Here is an 8,911-nt window from a genome sequence, read left to right on the forward strand (position 1 = left end):
CATCAAAGAGATGAGAGCTCTTATTCTGGCTCTTCAGGCCTTTCATCCTCTTTTCTGACCAGGGCCTCTCAAGGTATTCACAGACAATACCACAGTCATGTGGTATATCAACAAACAGTGAGGAACAAGATCTTACCTTCTTTGCTGGCTGGCACTTCTGGTATGGGATCTGGTTATCAAGTATTAAGTGACTCTTCAGGCAGCTTATATTCCATCAAGTCAGAACATTGTGGCAGACACTGAGAAGGTCCTTCACTCAATCCCATGAATGGATGCTTTACAGGGATGTGTTTCTGGGCATTGTTCACCAGTGGAGTACGCCTAAAGTAGATCTCTTTGCCTCCCCTCTGAACAGAAAACTTCCTCTATTTTTGTGCCAGAGTCCCAGGTCCTCTGGTATGGAAGGTGGACGCCCTCTCAGTTTCCTGGAAGGGAATGTTTCTTTTTGCTTTTCCTCCTCTTCCTCTCATTCAGAGAGTCCTGTTAAAGATTTAACAAGATGCTCCCAAAATCTTATTGATGACTCCCTTTTGGCCATGACAGCAGTGGTTCCCTTTACGTCTGAATTGAGCCAAGGGCAGTCATCACAAGTTACCTCACAGGGTGGATCTACTCACACAAGATATGGGATCACTCACTCATTCCACCTGTCCACGCTTCAACTGACACTGTGGGTGATAGAGTTTTGATCCCTCATAGACACCTTTTTTTCTGAGGACGTGCTGCAGGTCCTGCAGGAGACCAGGAAACCTACTACTAGGAAATTGTACTTGTCTAAATGGAAGAGTTTTTCTATTTGGTGTTTTTTTGTGACCTGTACACACTTATTCTGGATGTTCATTTGGTTCTCTCTTATTTGTGTGAGTTGCTCAATGCTGGTTTGACCTATTCTTCTATTACAGCCCACTTATCAGCTCTTTCTGCTTGTCTGCCTTTAACTCCCCTGTTTGCTTCTAGATTTGAGGCTAAACAGTTTCTTAAAGGTGTCCTTAATATTAGACCTCCCAGGAAACCTGTTCCTCCTCCCTGGGATCTTAATTTAATTCTGGAGAAATTGACTCAAGCTCCTTTTGAGCCTGCTGTTTCAGCTTCCTTGCAATATTGTTTTTTTGAAGGCAGTTCTTTTGTTAGCTCTTACTTCTGCCAGATGTGTGCCTCATTTGCAAGCCCTTATGGCATGTCCACCTTTTTTGGTATTTCATGAGGACAGGTTGTCCTTGCATACTAATCCTTCTTTTATGCCCATGGTGGTTATCACTTAATCAGTCTATTAATTTGCCGAATTATTTCCCCTCTCTGCAATCTGATAGTGAGAGGGTGCTGCATACCTTAGACATGCATAGACAGCTCAGATTTTATTTGGATAAGACTAAAGCTATCAGAAAATCTGATCAGTTGTTTGTTTCCTTTCATCCTAGGTCTTTAGGATTGGCTGTTTCCAAGCAAACTATTTCTACTTGGATTTCAAAGGCTATTTCTTTTTGTTACACTTTTCATGGCAAGACCCTTCCTTGTTCTGTAAAGGCTCATTCTACTAAAGCTGTGGCTTCTTCTGGTGCTTTTTACAAGGATTCAGACACTAATTCTATTCCTGAAGCAGCTAGCTGGACTTCTGTGCATACTTTTACCGAACATTACAAGTTGGATGGTATCTCCAGAGCTACAGCTGTTTTTTTTCTAGGGCCATTCTTCATGGCTTCTTAGAGGGCTTTACTGTTGCTTCCTCCTCCCAAGTCTCCTTTTGAGTTTTGGCAGTCTGCCATAAGTTATGAATACTGCAGCAGTGAATGTAAGGACATAGTACAGTTGTGTAAAATCTTAACATAATGGTAGATGTCCTTGCCTTTACCTCTGCAGAATTTACTCCATCCCTCCATCACCTTAATCTTTTTTCCTTCCTGGATGTGCAGATTCTCTTTGGTTTTCCTTGGACTGCTGTTCCTTCTAGGACAATCAGGTCCTGAGTATGTTATGCCTGAATGTCACCTTTATTCCCTGTGCGACACAGGAAGTGTGTAAGTGACATTCAGCTACCTTAAACCAATGGTAGACTTTAGTAGACTGGCCGGACAATGGGCTTCATGGCTGGGAATCCCATAAGTTATGAATACTGCAGCTGTGAAAGCAAGGACATCTACCGTTATGGTAAGATTTTACACAACTGTACTTTTTATATAAATTTAATCGAACAAAAAGAAGGCAAGGAGAGGAGACAGAGAGAGAGAGTGAGTGAGAGAGACTCAACAAACTCCCCAAACCGTAAGTCATATAAACTGAGATGTCAATTAGAAGGGTTTTTTTTTTTTTGGAAGACAATGGGCAACACTTAAGAAATGAATGCTTCATTGAGGACTCAAATGGAGTCACTGAACTGACTGTTCTACGATTAAGCCATTGAAACAACTGAGAACTGGGAACAAACCAACTGGACGAGCTTTTAAAGCTTCATCTCTCCCTCATACATTTGTGAGTCATACACAGAGAAGCAGTGAGAACAGAGGAAGTGCAACTACATATTTTATATTGACTTATTTACATTTTATCTACGTATTTTCTATGATGTTGGTGGGTTGGTTCTGAGATACTTTTCACCCATTACCAAGGCTCACTATGCAGCACATGCAGAATTAAGTGCAGGGACACCTTCCTACCCCCCAACACAATACATAAGTAATACGTTAAACAGGGGGAGGAGAGAGTGAATCAACCAACCTCCTGAACCAGAACTCAAATAAGCTGCTATATCAATTTGAAGCCAAGATGCATTGCATTCATTGAATTGTTATTGTAGAGATGTGTAATGTTAACTTTTTGTTTCGTTTTTATGTACAGCACGTTTTCACTAATTTATTACGTGTTTCCTTTGCTATTTTCCTCTAAAAATACTCCCGTCTCTGCTTTGAAAATAGGCTTTACCTAGCATAGTCAACAAAATGCAGGCAAGCAAACAACCAAATAACCAACCAACCAACCAACCAAGCAAACAGACTTTTTATGCAGTCAAATACAACAAAGACACATTTACAATCATTCAAAATGTGACCGCAATCTCTTTTTCATATTCCATGAAGTGACATGCATTAACAAACTGCTGCTCGTTATCCTTCAAATTGTTATTTTATAATAGAAATTGTCATTTTAATGTAATTTCTTGTAAATTTAAATTTATTATGCCGTTGGATGGTGAGTTCAGAAAGAAAATTCATCAGTGATGCAGTTTGTATTCTGTATGCAGCTCACACCATTTAGATCCTGTTCTTGTTTATAGAAATGGTGTTCTGCTGATCATGATACCATTTGGGTATGGATTAGTTGTTAATGCACTTGAATCATTAAAAGCATTTGACTTTCACTGTAAAGCACAATCCATATACATTGTTATAGTTTAAGAACTGTCCTGTACTATAGCATTCTTTCACAGGCATTCAAAAGGGACAGTCTTAGGTTCATAGGTTGGTACTAGGCTATCAGCCCTAGGGCCTATACAAGCCTAGCCATAACAATTCCCTGGCTATTTTCTCCCACAATATTTACTTCCCTGGACCCCTGTCTAGCAGGGTGACTGACGTGATCCCCGGGGTGAATTTCCTATCTCCCATCCAATCATCAAGGTTCCTTTTGAAGAGGGACAAAGAGTCTTGTAAACAGTAAATGTTTATACTACTGCCAACATGCCCTTGGCTGCAGTCTGAGATGAAGAACTTGTATCAAGGTGAAAGTCATTTATTTGGCAACATGTTTTTACATCTCATATTTACACAATCCGTATGCTGTCCAGCACATTTATAAGGACAGAGTCTGGAGGTACAAACCTATGTATACCAACTCAATGTCAGTTCACTGACTTGACTTTAAACTTGTTGCTATATAAAACTTATCCCTTAACAATGACATTGAGGATAAACCATAAACTGATTGTCTGCCATTCAGAAATGCATTGTCTATAACTACAGTTTGCAATATATTTTTATTAGAAAGACTTGTCTTCTCTTTTTTTATAGATGCAAGTAAAGAAGCAATTGATGACGACATAACTCCTGGTCCTGTGGAAGGTAAGTGAAATTAGGGACAGTACAGGGCTGTGAATATTCTTAGCCTCTTAAAACCTAGAAAATGTAAACCTGTACTGGTATTATTAGGCACTGTGGGATGTCAATGCAGTAAAAGAGAAAGGATGTGTTGGTACATGTGTGTTCATATGGTAAGTCATTAATGAAATGTGGTATCCTGTTGTTTTGTGATTGTGCCTCAGTAAGGACATACAGGGTTTGATGCAACCTTTCACAAGTCATTTAAATTGACTGCATTTGACACTTAGAAAGAAAAGGCTGGGATAGGTCAACAATAATTGTCATAAGAAAGCACAAGCTGTATGTATATAGATATATATATATATATATATATATATATATATATATATATATATATATATATATATATATATACAATTACATAAATATGAAATATATATATATATATATATATATATATATATATATATATATATATATATATATATATATATATATATATATATATATATATATATATATATATATATATATATAGACCAGGAGCTCCTGTATGGAGTTAAGCAACAGACAGAGGTTGGGGAAAGTTCATCTCTTTTAGATGCCTATTTAAACAGCTGAAATTCAAATATGGAGATGCCCTGAAGAATACTGATGTGACTTGGTGAAGGCACATAGTAGTAAACCCTTAGTATCTCACTTTTTTTTAAGCAACTGTTCACATATTGAGATCCAGCACACAGTCAGTCTATGACAAAGATAAAAGTTTTCTGACCAGACACAGATTTGTCATATTTCAAGACAGCCCAAAGCCCTCTTCAAAAACTTATACAATTCTTCTGCAATATACTGTTGTACCTTGGAGTGTTTCTTCCTGGGCCTTCTGAAAAAGTGGACTTCAGATTCAGTTGGGCAATCCGGTTATCAAAACATATATAACTAAAGAAATAATGTGTAAAATGTATTAACTATCAAATACATTAATCTAACGTAGTATTATAGGGTTATTATTATTATTCAAATTAGGCTATTTTACAATAGGATTTTTCATTCATATGATAATTACTTCTAGATTTATGCATTATGCCTCCGAATAGTGTACAAGTTCAGACTAGAAGATTCAGGAGTTATGAAATACTTATTCTGTATCCAACATGCACCACTTAAATGCTGTTCCTGTTTACAGAAACTGCACTTTGCTGAGCTGTTTTTGTTACTGATGCTGTTGGCATGGAATATGGATACCCTGTTAAAGCTTTTGAATCATTAATGGTGTTTGATTTTCAATCCAAAGCACAAAAGAAATAAATCCTTATAATTTAAGATCTTTCCAGTACTATTGTACTCTTTCAATTGACATTCAAAAGGTATGCAAGACTGACATGAGTGAATATAGTTCATTCTGCTACCACATAAGTTCTTGGCTGTAACCTGTGATGAAGAATTTCCATTCAAGTTAATATCATTTATTTGGTAACACTTATTTTGCAGTTTGCATCTACAAGGTCATCATGCTAACCCACCCAGACAGCATTTAACATGATTTTGCTAGGAGATACAAGAAAATCTATGTCAAATTAGATGTCAGTTGGCTGACTGACTTTAAATAAACTGAAGTGTAAATCTTAACTTAAACACTAAACTGAATGTGTGATGATGCAAGCACTGAAAATATACTGCAAGCACTTATTGTAATTGCATTTAGCAATAAACATTTTAATTAGAATGTGTTTTTTCCTGTCCTGTTTACAGTTGCAAATAAAGAAGCAACTAATGACAACATTACACCTGGTGTTATAGAAGGTAAGTGAAACCAGTAACAGCATAGTACTACAAATGTCTTTAACCGTTTTCCGACATTGAGACTGCTAAGCCAGGAAAAAACACCTTGACTACTGCAGTACAATAGGAACTTCCTTTAACAGGTAGTATGTGTGGGGAACAGATACATTTATGAAGTTAGTCAGAATAAGTTACATTTGGACATACATCAGCCTCACCAATTCTTTAACAGGTAGTATGTGTGGGGAACAGATACATTTATGAAGTTAGTCAGAATAAGTTACATTTGGACATACATCAGGCTCATCAATTCTTCTTATCAGGTCATTCATTCAGCTGAGGTCAGATTTATAATACCTGACTTGAGGGAGAAAGTCAAGTTGATTCTTTAGGTACTGACAATGCTATTGTAAAGGTGGCCCTGTAATTAGATATTTGGAACATATCAGTAAAACTAGAAGAGGTAAAAGTTGTTACAGTACATGCTGCAGGAAGCCTCGTTAAGGGTGGAAGGCCTGTGTGTTGGATACAAAAAATATTTTAAGCAGTGTTTGTTCTGGATTGCTCAAAATGAAGAAAGTCTTTTGAAATTACATTGAATACATATTTGTATGGATAAAAAGACTGAACCTTTTCTGGACCACCATGGAATGGGTCATCTTATGTTCACTGAGGAATGTGCAAAGACTAAACTGAATTCTGATTTTTTTTTCTGTTTCTGTTATTCCCTACATTTGGCACATATGATGAACTTTTAATTTTCCCTTTTAAACAAACCTGCTTGAAACAAAGACTTGTTAAAAAGAGTGCTATTGGTTCTGCAACATATTATACTTTCGAAGAACCATAAAAAAATAATTCCTTCAGGTAGAATTCAACCAATACGGGTATTATTATGCACTTTGAAGCTTATTTCTACCAAGAAGAGAAAATTGTATCCACAGGGTAAGCTGCAAATGAAATACCTGGCCTGCTGCTTTGTGACATTAATGGCATACAGGTCATGATGCAGTCCTAAGTAGATCGGTTAAAGTGTTGTAGAGACTGCACCAGACACTTAGCAAGAAAGAACTGAGATATGCCAACAACAAATAATGTGGAAAAATCAGAGTGTGTGTGTGTGTGTGTGTGTGTGTGTGTGTGTGTGTGTGTGTGTGTGTGTGTGTGTGTGTGTGTGTGTGTGTTGTGTGTGTATACATATATATATATATATATATATATATATATATATATATATATATATATATATATATGTAGATAACTATATATCAAAGGGCTACTATACCAGTGAGGAATTCGAACATCTGCTGCTAGGGTAAGTGCAGCTTACTCGGCTGTACTTTACTAGTTAAAGTGTATCTGTTTGTTTAACTGAACCGAAGCTGAAGATTACAAATTAAATAAGTAAATAAATACAAATAAAATAATTACAAAGAAGATTCCCTGATAGCTTACATGATCTAAGAATGTAATACAGCTAGAAGGTTGCTTTTGCATAGAATGGCCCTCAAAATTAAGTATTAATTGTGAAGGACTGAGCTGTTCTGTGGATCTCCCTGGTAACAAGTGGCAGTCCACGTGAAAGAACAACTTGTGCTGAGTCATTGCACTCAGTAAAAATTTTAGTTTGTAACTGCTGAACTTATGATAATGATGGGAAGTGATATGTAGATATGCAAGTACAATTCTGTTTCTGCTATTTGCTTGTTAGAAATTACTGTGCATATTGTTAATGTACATATTAAATAATGCTCTTCAAAATGCTGAAAATGTGTCTAATTCTCAATGCTTGAAAATTTGCAATACAAGAAAATAGTCCTGTATGGAAAGGGATGACTAATGGGAGTGTGACTTTAGCTAGGACTATTAAAAAACAGACTAGAAAACTGGAAAGAATGTAGCCTCGTATATGCTGAAGAGTGTAATGTAACACAAACTGATTGCATATAACAACTTATTATTGCAAAACTTGAGAAACAAAGGTATGGTTATTTTAATAAAAAGCATTAACGTTATCACTATGTTGGCACTGTATCGTGTACAGAAACAGTTGCTCGGTCTTACTCACTATGAGTGGAATCTAATACAGTGAATAAAGAAGGTATGGGATGTATTTTTAGCATTCCAAATAATGTTTTAGGTCAGTTATCACACTCTTTTAGAAAAATTCTATTTGTCACAGTACAAGTTACTCTTATAAACTCTTTTTAAGACATGACTGTGCAAAACATGTAAGCCCTATGAGAATTACCAAGAAATTTGCATGGCTTTCATATTGTATCACATGCCAGGCCATTTCAGTAGTACAGATGGATTTGTGCTATGTATACTGTGCCAAATAAGAAACACATCAACCATGGGGTCTACTACAAGTGCTTGCGTAACATTACCTCACGGCACACTTCCTCTCTGACACTCATTCATTTTGGCAAGTTCTCTAAGTCTCATGAACTCGTTCCCCATTAAGTAAATGTACAGTATTTATCCCTACCTGAATCCTGATCCTAACCCTAAGAACTCCCACCTAGTCCCTAAACTCATGATTGTTCCCTAAACCTAAAGTCTCCATCCCTAAACCTAATGTACCAATCATCTCCTAAACCTAAAATCCCTCTCACTAAACTTAATATAGTGATCATTTCCTTAACCTAAAGTCCCCCTCCCCTCCTAAAAACTAAACTCCCAATCCCTCCCAAAACCTAAAATCTTCCTCCCATCCCTAAACCTGGTATACTGATTGCTCCCTAAACCTAAAATGCCCCTCCCCTCCTAAAACTAAAGTCCCTCACTTCATTTCCCTTTCCAACTTACCTAGCACATAAGAATTTCCTGACTTCCTTCTCTAACCTGCTGAATCTAGCTTTGTTTGTATAACTTGAGCACTAATCCAGGCATTCTTTAAAGTATTCAATTGTATTTATTACTGCTTGGTAGTAACTTGATTAAAGTGTAGCTATCATTCTAAGTCTTTTGGATTAAGCACTTGTGCTCAGACCAGTTGTTTTATATTAGGAAGGTTTGTGGCCTGCACTGTGGTGGCAGAACAGGTAGCTTACATCCTTCTAAGTTGGGAACTGCTGATTGAGGGCTCAGTGTCT

General features: G+C 36.8%; 1 long non-coding RNA gene across 1 annotated transcript in view; it reads left to right on the plus strand.

Moving 5' to 3' along the window:
- The window catches only part of LOC122813918, a 216,011-nt gene extending 211,959 nt beyond the window's left edge, over positions 1-4,052 (plus strand). The window contains exon 3 of the long non-coding RNA XR_006366742.1: positions 4,002-4,052. This is a non-coding gene — a long non-coding RNA (uncharacterized LOC122813918). The remainder of the gene's footprint in view (positions 1-4,001) is intronic.
- The last annotated feature ends 4,859 nt before the right edge of the window (positions 4,053-8,911 follow it).

This window comes from Protopterus annectens, chromosome 1.part1 (assembly GCF_019279795.1).
Source record: "Protopterus annectens isolate FY-2018-M chromosome 1.part1, PAN1.0, whole genome shotgun sequence".
In the NCBI taxonomy this organism is placed as follows: Eukaryota; Metazoa; Chordata; order Ceratodontiformes; family Protopteridae; genus Protopterus; species Protopterus annectens.